This window comes from Mytilus californianus, unplaced genomic scaffold (assembly GCF_021869535.1).
Source record: "Mytilus californianus isolate M0D057914Y unplaced genomic scaffold, xbMytCali1.0.p SCAF_5, whole genome shotgun sequence".
In the NCBI taxonomy this organism is placed as follows: Eukaryota; Metazoa; Mollusca; class Bivalvia; order Mytilida; family Mytilidae; genus Mytilus; species Mytilus californianus.
In genome coordinates this window covers 90,293,995-90,309,622 of record NW_026262701.1, presented here as the reverse complement: position 1 = coordinate 90,309,622, position 15,628 = coordinate 90,293,995, and the positions used below count along the sequence as shown (strand labels likewise).

The window sequence follows — 15,628 nt, the reverse complement described above, 5'->3', positions numbered from 1 at the left end:
TTGTTGTGAGAAAAAGTGTTTTTAGAGAGTTTTCTATTTGAATAAATGTTTGTATATAGGGTTAAGAATTAGAACATACAGAATTTCACAAAATCTTGCTTATCTCAGAGATTTTGAAGAATTTAACTCAAATATGAAGTTTTATGAATATTTCATGAAGATTGAGAAAATCCTGGGCCTAAATTATGATGAGTCAGCATAAATTCACAGTTTACAGTATGCATTGTTTACTTAAAGCCCTGAATTAAAAATAAATTCATAATATATACCTATTTGTAATTAAAATTGTTTAGAAGTGCTTATATTTACTCTTCGCAGTCATTGCAACTCATTGATCCTTCTTAAATATTTTTGGTGGGGTGTTTTTGTCTTGTCGATAACCCAAAAGTAAGCTGTAACACCTAAATGTGCTTTTTTGTGACTGCAGCATAAAAAGTACAAGCTAGAATTACAAAAAGACCTCAATAAAACTTACAATAGTGTGTTCTATCCTAAATATGTACCAAATATTCCACATTGCTAGAAACAGGGAAAAAATTTAGGAAATATGAGGCCCCAGGGGCAAAAAACTGAGAAAAATGCCTCCCCTGGGTCATAAAACAGATAATTTAACTTCTAAATGCTATGATTTTATTATTTTAAAGGTCTTTTGTAAAGAAAACAATAACTGTGCTAGGAAGTTATGCAAAAATCAGATGTAAGCAGTCATTTCTATCAAACTTTTAGTCAATTTATGCACCAGACTGATATCTTCATAAATGCAACTTTTGCAAATATGGCTTTGTTTAAACACTTCTAGTTCATATATTAACAAACTTATGTTAGATATATGGTTAGGGATGATACTGTTGTAACATGAATTCTAAACTGACCATTTTAGGCAGAAATTGTGAACTTTCATTGACAAATAGGCATACAGTAAGATGTGGACTGGAGACACAGGTAGGATTGGATACTTTGTATAATCTTGAATGTTGGAATGATTAACTACTAAACATTACATTTATAGTATTTTAAAATGCTTTCAATTTGTTATCAGAATAGTTTCAAACAGGTTTTAAACAGTTAATGTCAGAAAACATGCACATAGGGTAAGCTGCCAATAATTAAAGTCTTCTTTTCAAATTCTTTAAAAAATTGAAACAGGGGTAGGGGTATAAAATGTACTGTAAAAGGAAACTTACAGTATATGCAGTGATTTCTTTTAGGCTATAATTCTGATAAATAAGTATTGTTGTGAGAAAAAGTGTTTTTAGAGAGTTTTCATTTTGAATAAATGTTTGTATATAGGGTTAAAAATTAGAACATACAGAATTTCACAAAATCTTGCTTATCTCAGATATTTTGAAGAATTTAACTCAAATATGAAGTTTTATAAATATTTCATGAATATTGAGAAAATCCTGTGCCTAAATTATGATGAGTCAGCATAAATTCACAGTTTACAGTATGCATTGTTTACTTAAAGCCCTGAATTAAAAATAAATTCATAATATATGCCTATTTGTAATTTAAATTGTTTAGAAGTGCTTATATTTACTCTTTGCAGTCATTGCAACTCATTGATTCTTCTTAAATATTTTTGGTGGGGTGTTTTTGTCTTGTCGATAACCCAAAAGTAAGCCGTAACACCTAAATGTGCTTTTTTGTGACTGCGGCATACAAAGTACCAGCTAGAATTACAAAAAGACCTCAATAAAACTTACAATAGTGTGTTCTATCCTAAATATGTACCAAATATTCCACATTGCTAGAAACAGGGAAAACATTTAGGAAATATGAGGCCCTAGGGGCAAAAAACTGAGAAAAATGCCTCCCCTGGGTCATAAAACAGATAATTTAACTTCTAAATGCTATGATTTTATTATTTTAAAGGTCTTTTGTAAAGAAAACAATAACTGTGCTAGGAAGTTATGCAAAAATCAGATGTAAACAGTCATTTCTATCAAACTTTTAGTGAATTTATGCACCAGACTGATATCTTCGTAAATGCAACTTTTGCAAATATGGCTTTGTTTAAACACTTCTAGTTCATATATTAACTAACGTATGTTAGATATATGGTTCGGGATGATACTGTTGTAACATGAATTCTAAACTGACCATTTTAGGCAGAAATTGTGAACTTTCATTGACAAATAGGCATACAGTAAGATGTGGACTAGATACACAGGCAGGATTGGATACTTTGTATAATCTTGAATGTTGGAATGATTAACTACTAAACATTACATTTATAGTATTTTAAAATGCTTTCAATTTGTTAACTGAATAGTTTCAAACAGGTTTTAGACAGTTTATGTCAGAAAACATGCACATAGGGTAAGCTGGCAATAATTAAAGTCTTGTTTTCAAATTCTTTAAAAAATTGAAACAGGGGTAGGGGTATAAAATGTACTGTAAAAGGAAACTTAGAGGTTATGCAGTGATTTCTTTAAGGCTATAATTCTGATAAATAAGTATTGTTGTGAGAAAAAGTGTTTTTACAGAGTTTTCTATTTGAATAAATGTTTGTATAGGTTGCACTTTGTAAATACAGCTGTTTCGCAAACCACGCCTCTTTTGGGGAGATATATATTATTCATAGATATGTTAATTTGTTAACGTACTGGTTCCTATTTATGATCTCTGTGTTTCATTTCATAGAGACATCACTTGGGAATGTAACCAGTATAGAAAAACATGGTAGCGCCTAAATTTTAATTCTTAGGAGGTCCAAAAATGGAGGTAAGGGTAGTATAGAATTTTAGTATAAGTTTAAACTCTTAGAAGTTCAGGGCATATAAATGTTGAAAATATGCCGCACAGCCCTATATTTTGACCTTTGAATAAAATAGTTGTGCATATAAACTTTCCGTTCTAGGATATTATTTTTCACGAAACTTCATAGTAAAAGTGTCACATTTTTAGCCGCAAAGGGAGTTCCTATGGGAAATTGCATTGTCTATATTTACAGAATTGCAACCTATATAGGGTTAAAAATTAGAACATACAGAATTTCACAAAATCTTGCTTATCTCAGAGATTTTGAAGAATTTAACTCAAATATGAAGTTTTATAAATATTTCATGAACATTGAGAAAATCCTGGGCCTAAATTATGATAAGTCAGCATAAATTCACAGTTTACAGTATGCATTGTTTACTTAAAGACCTGAATTAAAAATAAATTCATAATATATGCCTATTTATAATTTAAATTGTTTAGAAGTGCTTATATTTACTCTTCACAGTCATTGCAACTCATTGATCCTTCTTGAATATTTTTGGTGGGGTGTTTTTGTCTTGTCGATAAGCCAAAAGTAAGCCGTAACACCTAAATGTGCTTTTTTGTGACTGCAGCATAAAAAGTACAAGCTAGAATTACAAAAAGACCTCAATAAAACTCACAATAGTGTGTTCTATCTTAAATATGTACCAAATATTCCACATTGCTAGAAACAGGGAAAAAATTTAGGAAATATGAGGCCCTAGGGGCAAAAAACTGAGAAAAATGCCTCCCCTGGGTCATAAAACAGATAATTTAACTTCTAAATGCTATGATTTTATTATTTTAAAGGTCTTTTGTAAAGAAAACAATAACTGTGCTAGGAAGTTATGCAAAAATCAGATGTAAGCAGTCATTTCTATCAAACTTTTAGTCAATTTATGCACCAGACTGATATCTTCATAAATGCAACTTTTGCAAATAAGGCTTTGTTTAAACACTTCTTGTTCATATATTAACTAACTTATGTTAGATATATGGTAAGGGGTGATACTGTTGTAACATGAATTCTAAACTGACCATTTTAGGCAGAAATTGTGAACTTTCATTGACAAATAGGCATACAGTAAGATGTGGACTGGAGACACAGGCAGGATTGTATACTTTGTATAATCTTCAATGTTGGAATGATTAACTACTAAACATTACATTTATAGTATTCTAAAATGCTTTCAATTTGTTATCAGAATAGTTTCAAACAGGTTTTAGACAGTTTATGTCAGAAAACATGCACATAGGGTAAGCTGGCAATAATTAAAGTCTTGTTTTCAAATTCTTTAAAAATTGAAACAGGGGTAGGTGTATAAAATGTACTGTAAAAGGAAACTTAGAGTATATGCAGTGATTTCTTTAAGGCTATAATTCTGATAAATAAGTATTGTTGTGAGAAAAAGTGTTTTTAGAGAGTTTTCTATTTGAATAAATGTTTGTATATAGGGTTAAAAATTAGAACATACAGAATTTCACAAAATCTTGCTTATCTCAGAGATTTTGAAGAATTTAACTCAAATATGAAGTTTAATAAATATTTCATGAAGATTGAGAAAATCCTGGGCCTAAATTATGATGAGTCAGCATAAATTCACAGTTTACAGGATGCATTGTTTACTTAAAGCCCTGAATTAAAAATAAATTAATAATATATGCCTATTTGTAATTTAAATTGTTTAGAAGTGCTTATATTTACTCTTCGCAGTCATTGCAAATTATTGATCCTTCTTAAATATTTTTGGTAGGGAGTTTTTGTCTTGTCGATAACCCAAAAGTAAGCCGTAACACCTAAATGTGCTTTTTTGTGACTTCGGCATAAAAAGTACAAGCTAGAATTACAAAAAGACCTCAATAAAACTCACAATAGTGTGTTCTATCCTAAATATGTACCAAATATTCCACATTGCTAGAAACAGGGAAAAAATTTAGGAAATATGAGGCCCCAGGGGCAAAAAACTGAGAAAAATGCCTCCCCTGGGTCATAAAACAGATAATTTTACTTCTAAATGCTATGATTTTATTATTTTAAAGGTCTTTTGTAAAGAAAACAATAACTGTGCTAGGAAGTTATGCAAAAATCAGATGTAAGCAGTCATTTCTGTCAAACTTTTAGTGAATTTATGCACCAGACTGATATCTTCATAAATGCAACTTTTGCAAATATGGCTTTGTTTAAACACTTCTAGTTCATATATTAACTAACTTATGTTAGATATATGGTTAGGGATGATACTGTTGTAACATGAATTCTAAACTGACCATTTTAGGCAGAAATATTGAACTTTTATTGACAAATAGGCATACAGTAAGATGTGGACTGGAGACACAGGAAGGATTGGATACTTTGTATAATCTTGAATGTTGGAATGATTAACTACTAAACTTTACATTTTTAGTATTTTGAAATGCTTTCAATTTGTTATCAGAATAGTTTCAAACAGGTTTTAGACAGTTTATGTCAGAAAACATGCACATAGGGTAAGCTGGCAATAATTAAAGTCTTGTTTTCAAATTCTTTAGAAAATTGAAACAGGGGTACGGGTATAAAATGTACTGTAAAAGGAAACTTAAAGTATATGCAGTGATTTCTTTAAGGCTATAATTCTGATAAATAAGTATTGTTGTGAGAAAAAGTGTTTTTAGAGAGTTTTTTATTTGAATACATGTTTGTATATAGGGTTAAAAATTAGAACATACAGAATTTCACAAAATCTTGCTTATCTCAGAGATTTTTCATTATTTAACTCAAATATATAGTTTTATAAATATTTCATGAAGATTGAGAAAATCCTGGGCCTAAATTATGATGAGTCAGCATAAATTCACAGTTTACAGTATGCATTGTTTACTTAAAGCCCTGAATTAAAAATAAATTCATAATATATGCCTATTTGTAATTTAAATTGTTTAGAAGTGCTTATATTTTTTCTTTGCAGTCATTGCAACTCATTGATCCGTCTTAAATATTTTTGGTGGGGTGTTTTTGTCTTGTCGATAACCCAAAAGTAAGCCGTAACACCTTAATGTGCTTTTTTGTGACTGCGGCATAAAAAATACAAGCTAGAATTACAAAAAGACCTCAATAAAACTTACAATAGTGTGTTCTATCCTAAATATGTTCCAAATATTCCACATTGCTAGAAACAGGGAAAAAATTTAGGAAATATGAGGCCCCAGGTTAAAAAAACTAGAAAAATGCTTCCCCTGGGTCATAAAACAGATAATTTAACTTCTAAATGCTATGATTTTATTATTTTAAAGGTCTTTTGTAAAGAAAACAATAACTGTGCTAGGAAGTTATGCAAAAATCAGATGTAAGCAGTCATTTCTATCAAACTTTTAGTCAATTTATGCACCAGACTGATATCTTCATAAATGCAACTTTTGCAAATATGGCTTTGTTTAAACACTTCTAGTTCATATATTAACAAACTTATGTTAGATATATGGTTAGGGATGATACTGTTGTAACATGAATTCTAAACTGACCATTTTAGGCAGAAATTGTGAACTTTCATTGACAAATAGGCATACAGTAAGATGTGGACTGGAGACACAGGTAGGATTGGATACTTTGTATAATCTTGAATGTTGGAATGATTAACTACTAAACATTACATTTATAGTATTTTAAAATGCTTTCAATTTGTTATCAGAATAGTTTCAAACAGGTTTTAAACAGTTAATGTCAGAAAACATGCACATAGGGTAAGCTGCCAATAATTAAAGTCTTCTTTTCAAATTCTTTAAAAAATTGAAACAGGGGTAGGGGTATAAAATGTACTGTAAAAGGAAACTTAGAGTATATGCAGTGATTTCTTTAAGACTATAATTCTGATAAATAAGTATTGTTGTGAGAAAATGTGTTTTTAGAGAGTTTTCTATTTGAATAAATGTTTGTATAGGTTACACTTTGTAAATACAGCTGTTTCTCAAACCACGCCTCTTTTGTGGAGATATATAATATTCATAGATATGTTAATTTGTTAACGTACTGGTTCCCATTTATGATCTCTGTGTTTCATTTCATAGAGACATCACTTTGGAATGTAACCTGTATAGAAAAACATGGTAACGCCTAAATTTTAATTCTTAGGAGGTCCAAAAATGGAGGTAAGGATAGTATAGAATTTTAGTATAAGTTTAAACTCTTAGAAGTTCAGGGCATATAAATGTTGAAAATATGCCGCACAGCCCTATATTTTGACCTTTGAATAAAAAAGTAGTGCATATAAACTTTCCGTTCTAGGATATTATTTTTCACGAAACTTCATAGTAAAAGTGTCACAGTTTTGGCAGCAAAGGGAGTTCCTATGGGAAATTGCATTGTCTATATTTTCAGAATTGCAACCTATAGCATGTTGCAAGACATTATTATGGTGAAACGGGGAAATCGCAGAAAGCATATTTGTGGTAATGTTCGATTATTTCAATTTTATTTTAGATATATGAAAATAGCGCCAAAAAGTATCAAATATTTTGTAGTTGACGCTGTTGACTGTTATGGATTATGTTCCAACGTCCAGCTTTTCACCTATACAACTGAAATGGCATATGTATCAAAGTGTTACCCTGCTGTGACTAGGTGTTATGTCTACGGTTATTCAAAATACGCGTGCGTTAACATTGTGCGGTTAAGGTTAGTGAGAAAAATTGTAGTGCCTCAGGATAATAACCACGCAATTAAATGAATAAAGAAATAAAGAAAAAAAGAAATAAAGAATGAAACTAAGTAAATAAATAAATTATGTATAAATATACTAAATAAATAAATGATTTGGAAAATACGTTGAATGTATTAAAAGTTCTATCCGGGCACTCTGGTTCAAAACCTTGGTTAAATCCGGGTCTTTTGGTTTTGAACCTTGGTTCTATCCGGGTTCTTTGGTTTGAAACCATGGTAACTGGTTCAACATCCGGGTTGTTTGGTTATAGGAACCCAACTTCTTGGTTCTGTCCTGGTTCTTCTAAATATTCCCGTATAACTTTGAGAAGATATCCGAAAGTGTCCGAATAAAGAGATAATAAAAGTAGGTCAAAGACGCTTATCTTGTTTTATATCATTATACATTCCAGCATCGCCGGAAAATGAAGCTGTAAGGTAAATACCTTCTCATTTTAATTATTTAACATGGAAAACTGGACAAAAATATAACATCGTATATATCTATATAAAAAAAAAAAACGGAAAACGAAAGTGATTTCATTTTTCGTAAGAAAACTAGCCCGGTCGTTAAAGTATACACAGTGGACAGTGGTTATCAGACCAATAGTATTCAAATCGGAGATAATGTCGACGAATGGAAAAGACTTTATCAATCTCAACAATAAGGGTGCATGATCGTTACTTTTAAGTTTTGAAAAGTTGGTAATCTAAGATGATTATAATTTAATGACAATAGTCCATCTGCCAATATTACACACGAACATTTAGGACGATAATCTGTTTTGCTTAGTAAGATCATTTGATTGAAAAACAAACTTCCGCAAGTTCACAATTCAAATCGGGGATAAGCATTCAATCATTTTGCCATTCGGGGCCTATTCGGGATGAGTTTTACTCATTTGTGAAGGCTATATGGTGACCTATACTAAAAGATATGGATGGGGGTTTACGGAATAAATAATGGGCAAAAAATTTAAAGAATAAAGAAAATGGACCAAACAATAAAGAATAGAGAATAATGAGGTGTTAATATATAAAGAATAGAGAATAATGGGCAAAAAGTATAAAGTATAAGGAAAAATGGCCTAACACATTAAAAAATACAGAAATGAAGGACCCCTATCCAGACCATCATACTAGTTGCCTATATCAACGTTATTTTGTCTCTGTTAGATTGTTATTGTCAATCATACGTTTTGTCTTTATATTTATGCCTATCAATTAACACGTGAGGTTCAATAATTTGCCAGCGTATGGTTACTTAACTTCTTTTGGTTTTTGGTGGCAAAATGTAAAACTTTATTAATTTATTGCGTCCGAGGCACTTTTTGGGTTTTATCTTTATCAGGAGGGTCAAGCGGGGAAAAAAACAGTACATTTCACCTGTTGGTACTGTAGCGTCACTATTCTTTCATTTTCTTGTGCGTGTTTTTTTTATTTACAGCAGGTAAGACTTTCATTTTCAAAACCTGTTACCCCCCCCCTTTCCCCCCCTCCCCCCCCCCCCCATACAGCTAGCAACGACAACAACAGAAATAAAGGCTCCTGACTTTAAACAGGCCAATATATTCGAGTGTACTACCCCACTCACACCTGGGTGGTGTAAAATCAGTTCATAAGAACAAAGTTGTTTTTCAGGTGAAATACCACCATTGATTTTCCCCTATTAGTCTTTGTTAAATTTGCACTTTTCAAAAAATTGTGCAGAATTTATCTTTGTATCAAATATAGAAATACTTGGCATGAGTAAAGTTTTATCCTGTCCAGTACTGTAGAAAAAATTTCACATAACATTTCATTGCATATAAGAAAATAACCATCACTGGAAGTTAACAAATCAAATTCTCCCCCTTTTTTAACCTGTGTACAAGCTTTAGTAACCATGTAACCTCAAGTATCCAAAATATTCTATAGAAACCCCAAATAAAAAAACAAAGGTGCTTTGAAATACCCAAGATATATGTTTATGACCCAGAAATGTTTTACTGCAATGAAATGTAGGATCAATTACCTACAACTGTCAAATTCAAGGGAATATTTTTTTCAACCTATTTTCGTATGCAACCGGATGTGACGTACTATGATTTGGTGGTATTACACCTAAAGAAGACTTTTTTGTTAAATAAACTGAATGTGACTTTTTTCCTTTGTAATACTGGTTATTTCAAGCATTCCTGTCAAGTTTTGTCATAATCAGTTCAATAGTTTGAGAAAAATCTAGTATCATGTTAGACGACATCTACAGCGATTCGAGCAAAATTTCTTCAAAAAATCCAAACCAAGCCGCATCATGATAGAATATAGTGTGGACCAATAAATGATCAAATATTTATCTCATCTGCCTACAAACAGTTGAATATGATACAAAAGATGACTTTAGTATGATAAATACTACTAATGGACCTCTTTGTCTTCCTTATAAGGTCTCTTTTGGTCCATTTATACCTCTCATTTCTTCAAAATTTCTACTTTTTAGGGCAATAAATAAAAATTTTGGGGTAACTTTCACTCATTTATGATAGAAATGTTATAATAAATGATTAATTGAAGTATTCAAGCTGAATGAACTATCCGTATAAAAGTTTATTGTCTCCAAGGAGGTTTCAATAAGTCCTTACGTAAAACTTAAATTTACGCCGCGTTCCAGAGAGGGACATAAAAAGCTTCTCTTTTGGTGAATAATTTGTTGTTACTGCTTTAAAAATAATTTCATTTACTTAAAACTATATATCTATTAAATTATTTCTGAGGAAAAATTTTCTAGTATAGCAGAATATAAGAAATAAGGAGAAAAAGCTCCCCAAAACTCGAAGTATGGCTTGTTCTGTCAACTAATATTCATGGTAAAGTCCTATTTCAAGGAAATTTTCTCATAAAATGTGTTTTGGAGACTCAATCCACTCAGAATATTTCATAATTTGTAATATTTCACTTAAATAGCAAGAACTTTTAACACATGAGAGTACTCACAAGGTCAAAGGTGCATGTACAGCTTCCCATATTAGGTGTAATACCACCATTGATTTTCCCCTATTAGTTTTTGTTAAATTTGCACTTTTCAAAAAATTGTTCAGAATTTATCTTTGTTTCAAATATAGAAATACTTGGCATGAGTAAAGTTTTATCCTGTCCAAAACTGTAGAAAAAATTTCACATAACATATCATTGCATATAAGAAAATAACCATCACTGGAAGTTAACCAATCAAATTCTTCCCCTTTTTTAACCTGTGTACAAGCTTTAGTAACCATGTAACCTCAAGTATCCAAAATATTCTATAGAAACCCCAAATAAAAAAACAAAGGTGCTTTGAAATACCCAAGATATATGTTTATGACCCAGAAATGTTTTACTGCAATGAAATGTAGGATCAATTACCTACAACTGTCAAATTCAAGGGAATATTTTTTTTCGACCTATTTTCGTATGCAACCGGATGTGACGTACTATGATTTGGTGGTATTACACCTTCACATGAAACCACGTAAAACATTGATAAAATTGTTTATTCGGTATAAATGATCGAGAAATTAAGTAGGTAAATAACAAAACAAATATCAAAATTAAGACAGTATTCCTGCAATACCGGTAATTACAGCGTGGAACAGAAACATTATGATAGGACAGTCATTGATTGAATGATTGATTGATTGATTGATTGGTTGATCGATTGATTGATTGATTAAAAAGTGATTTACTCATTTAACTCCGAACGAAAGTCATGACCATTTGAGAATCCTTTGTTTGTTGTTGTTATTGTAATAATTATTTGTATTGCCGTCTTATTTTCACCAATGAAACTTTACATTAAATTTTGCCTTTGTAGAAAATTAATTTGTAAACTTCTTGGAACTCTACAATGGCCATCTGATTACAATAGGACCCGCAAGGATGTGAAAAATGAAAATTTATTTGACCTTCAATGCCTCAACTTTTTTAATGTGGGTATCCACTTTGTTCAGAGTTCGCTTTTGACATTTATTTTGCTACCATAAATTTCCGATAATTGTTCTGCATAAAATCCTATAGGAAAGCACATTGACATAATTTTCTAAACTTTTATTGGAATCCAATGACATGTTATAGTGTTGTAATCTGTAATGTGAAGATGTGAGTGAAATTGTGGAGGTTGTAGGTTGGAACTTCGGTCGAGTCAAACCAAATATTTTAAAATTGGTTTTTGCTGCTTCTCTACAAGTACGCGGCATTAATAAGTAAAAGCAGAGACTGGTCGGTTCGGAGTCAAAATAATGAATCCGCGTAGAATGACATGTCTTCCTGCGAACTGTTACATCGTCAACTAGCACTTCCGGCTCAGTCTGTCGGTCTAATACAAAGCAAGGTTAATAAATCATATTACAATTAAAAACCAATTGTTCAGAGAACAATTGAAGGTCTTTCTACATAAATTTTCTAAATTATTGATGAGAAGCTACTTCCGGTTTACTTAAAGTTACTATTGGCGTCCAAACATAGGTTTCTTCATACTGATTCCCAATGAATAAATGTTGCTATATATTTTTACCTGAAACAAGGGAGATAATTGTCAACTTTCGGTTTTAAAAATGTCACTTCCGGTCTCACATGATAGCTTTATTTACACTGATTCCAAAACTATATGGTTTCTATATGCTTTTCCCTGTAATAATGGATATATTGAGGACTTCCGGTTTAATGAAGGTCACTTCCGGTCTCAAATGATAGGTTTATGTATGCATATTTAAAAACATATAGTTTCTAGGTACTTTTCCATGAAATAATGGCAAAAATGGCTACTTCCGGTTTACTCAAGGTCACTTCCGGTTGATATTTTTCAAGGTCACATGTCAACCAACAATTTGCAAACTTTATCATGTACCAAATTTAACAAAACATTCTTAGGATATAACGAGCAATTTCGTAAAATAAATTTGTCGCTTTCTTTTACGGTTACCATGGTTACGGAAAAGATCTCACCCCAAAGAAAACAGTGTTTCGGGAGATAACTCTTACAATAAAAAGTCTTCGACTAAACAGGGTCAGTCCAAAAAGCGCAATAACTGTTCGATATCATATGCAAAAAATATAAGCGCCATCTTGCGAAACCACAAAACAGGGCAAGAAACAAATTTGGCGGAAGAAGAAAAAAAATAATCAGAACAAATACAATAGGTCTTTTCACAAAATAGTGGAAAGACCTAATAACGTGTTCTCGTCCTGAATGTGCATTTAATTTCCCGCTGGACATTAGAAATTCATTCATTATTACCATCTCAGACACAACCTTGTGTAAAAGAGTGCTTGTGCGGTCGTATAATGGTATGACCTTGTCCTCGTCGTCCGAAGACATTTGGTTTCCAGACAATAACTTGAGTACACATGTAATTTAATATATCTCTATGAAATTGTTCCACAAGGTTCCATACCACAAAAAGAAAGGTTAGGATTGATTTTGAGGGTTATTGTCCTAACTGTGTAGAAATTAAGGGCCAAAAACAAACATTTTTCTTGTTTCAGGACAGTAACTTGAATGTCTAGAAGTGTATGGATCTCTATGAAATTGTACCACAAGGTTCCATACCTCAAAAGGAATGTTAGGATTGATTGTGGGGGTTATGGCCCAAAACGCTCAAGAAATATAGACCAAAAAAGCGGTAAAAAATTTAGAATTTTCTGGTTTCCGGACAATAATTTAATTATAAGTCTATTATGAATCGTTTTAGGAAAAAGGGCCCAAAAACAATACTTTTCTAATACTTTGCATACTTTGCTTAATGTATAATGCTTAACAAATTTCAATCGGGTTTAATTCAAATCCTTGAATTCTTGGGGTTCTTTGATATGCAGAATCTAACCTTGTATTTAAATCCTTATTTTGGGGCCCGTTTTCAATTTGGTCCACATTAAGGTCAAACGGGTTCTTAATTAAACTTGTCTTGACTTCACCAAAATTAGATATTAGGTTTTTGTTTTGCTATGGTGAATCTAACCGTGTATTTATACTTTCGATTTTGGGCCCGGTTTTCAAATTGGTTCACATTAAGGTCCAAAGGGTCCATAATTAAACTTAGTTTGATTTTAACAAAAATTGAATTCAAGGGTTTCTTTTAATTGCTTAATCTACGCATGTATTTATATGTTGGGTATTGGATCATACTTGTAATAGGTAAATATCCAATTTCATTTTTTTTCAGTTCTTAGACCTCATTCATTCTGTGCCAGACACCTATAATATGTCAAATATTTAATCACAATCCAAATTCAGAGCTGTATTGCACAATTAATAGATTAGTAGATTCATAGTTGAAAATAGATACAGCATAAAATTCTAATTTCATAGAAGAAATTAGGTATAAATATAGTTGTAAAATTTACTATTCAATATTAGATATTTTGAAAAATAATTAAAGGTAAGTTTTATAGATTTTTTTTAAAGATTTTGTATCATTTATGAATGATATTTTGTAAACTGTTTTTTTTTTCTTTTTTTTTTTTTTTTTGTAAATATTTTTAAGAACATGTTGGTAGGTTTGTTTTTTTATTCTGTATAAATTAATTTTCAGAATGCTATATATGTAATTTTTTTTATGAAGCTAACCTGTTGACAAACTTAGCTGATATTGTCCATTGTGTTCCATTGATAAATAGATTAAATTCTTAGTACTGAATCTAACTTGTACAATTTTTTTAGATTTTGGATATTGAACTACATTCTTAAAGTGCCTGTCCCAAGTCAGGAGTCTGTAGTTCAGTGGTTGTCGTTGGTTCATGTCTGTCATATTTGTTTTTCGTTAATTGTTTTGTTATAAATGAGGCCGTTAGTTTTCTCAATTGAATTGTTTCATATTTTTCTTGTCGGGGTCTTTTATAGCCGACTATACGGTATGGGTTTTACTCATTGTACGGTGACCTATAGTTATTAATTTCTGTTTCATTTTGTCTCTTGTGGAGAGTTGTCTTATTGGCAATCATACCACAAATTCTTCCTTTTTATATTAACAATAATTTTGAAGTTTTTTTTATTTAGCACAAATGATTAAATTTATATCTGAAAGACGGGACATGTTACATATACTTCCCCCATAACTTTGGTTGTGTCCTTTTTATTCATTTCTCAAATTTCCAACAGATACCGAAATTACAATTTTAAGGCGAGTCATTTAAAGCATTTATAACCCGTTTAGTAAATATTTAGAAATACCAGATAATGTTGTAGAAACCTAAAAGTATAGATGTGATGATTTTTGTACAGATTTACAGATGTTTAAAAAAAAAGGCCATCAGTGTGTCATACATTTATGGAAAACTGGCCGTATCTCTTTTGGTTTTGTACTATTACAATGGCATACTTTCTCCACGTAATAACCAGCATTTCACGAGGTTTTGTGTGTAAAGGATTCGGTTAAAATCAGAATACATTCATAATAACATAATTTTGTTAGTAAATAACTATATAATATTCATACTTTCAAAAGTTGTATCATCGTTATACCGTTATTACCGTGTCCTGTAATTTTTGAGATGAATGAATGGAATAAAATATTCCGTGAGAAAATTTACTTCTTTTGAAGTATTGATGTTTAAATATTTGTTATGATATTGTAATTATTATATATTTTTATCTTGTCCTAAATTGTTTTGTGTGGCCTTATAGTTGTTTACAAGATAAACTTTTATTGTGCAGTTTAGAAATCACTAGAACAATCATAGATACTGATGGAATGATAAGAACTTCCTATTTTACTTGCATAACGATTATAATAAAAGATGCGTAATTTAAACTTCTACATTGTTCTAGAAGTTTCCGTTCTAAAGTTTTCTAGGATTTTCCTCTCTACAGTGTTCTAGAAGTTTCCGTGACAACTATATACATATACCGAAATTGCAGATTTAACATACACAATAATATTCTCAGAAGTTCTCACAGTTGGATTGACATTTTTATTTACGTTAACTACATCATACTAGATTGGACATATTCCGTACAGTTACGAGAAGGATTCCTGATAAAGAAAAGACAAACGATCGGACATATATTTTGACAGTTAAGTTGACATTTCTATTTGTGTAATACTTCTTGTTAACATGTGTATAATGAATCTTGTTAAATTCTATTACTGATTTGTGTCTTTTCTGGCTACAATTTAAAGGTGATTGCAGGCCGTAACAGAAATTGGGGGCTCGTTCGGGATAACGTTCATATCAGATTAAAAAAAAAATCAGTAT

At 31.0% G+C, this 15,628-nt stretch overlaps 1 long non-coding RNA gene across 2 annotated transcripts; it reads left to right on the top strand.

The window, feature by feature from the left end:
• The first annotated feature begins 750 nt into the window (after positions 1-750).
• On the top strand, positions 751-5,429 carry LOC127701748 (uncharacterized). Of its 2 annotated transcripts, none has more exons than XR_007982201.1 (3): positions 751-942; positions 2,174-2,417; positions 5,331-5,429. It is a non-coding gene; the product is annotated as an uncharacterized LOC127701748 (long non-coding RNA). The 2 variants fall into 2 exon arrangements; XR_007982200.1 differs by lacking the exon at positions 5,331-5,429 and adding an exon at positions 4,100-4,198.
• The last annotated feature ends 10,199 nt before the right edge of the window (positions 5,430-15,628 follow it).